The sequence below is a fragment of the Penaeus monodon genome, chromosome 24 (assembly GCF_015228065.2).
Source record: "Penaeus monodon isolate SGIC_2016 chromosome 24, NSTDA_Pmon_1, whole genome shotgun sequence".
NCBI classification, from domain to species: domain Eukaryota; kingdom Metazoa; phylum Arthropoda; class Malacostraca; order Decapoda; family Penaeidae; genus Penaeus; species Penaeus monodon.
This window is the reverse complement of record NC_051409.1, coordinates 4026556-4026859: the sequence shown is the minus strand read 5'-3', so window position 1 is coordinate 4026859 and position 304 is coordinate 4026556.

Here is a 304-nt window from a genome sequence, read left to right as displayed (position 1 = left end):
TTGCGCGGTGAATTATGTCAGAACAAGTAAAACAAAGACAGACAATCGATCACAAGAGAGAAATATGACGCAATGCCATAGCCATTTTTAATTGGACTTTCGTGATAAAATTTAATAAACATTTACATACAAATGGAAGCGAATATTCCAGAAAACGTAATAAACGAGGGGAGGAAACGATCGGTAAACAAAGGAAGTGAAGAAGAAAGAATATTAATGAAGAGGAGGAGCTAATGTAGAGAATTTATTAGAATGAAGAGAGAAGAAGGAGGGAGAGATGTGGAAAACATGAAAATTTAAGAAT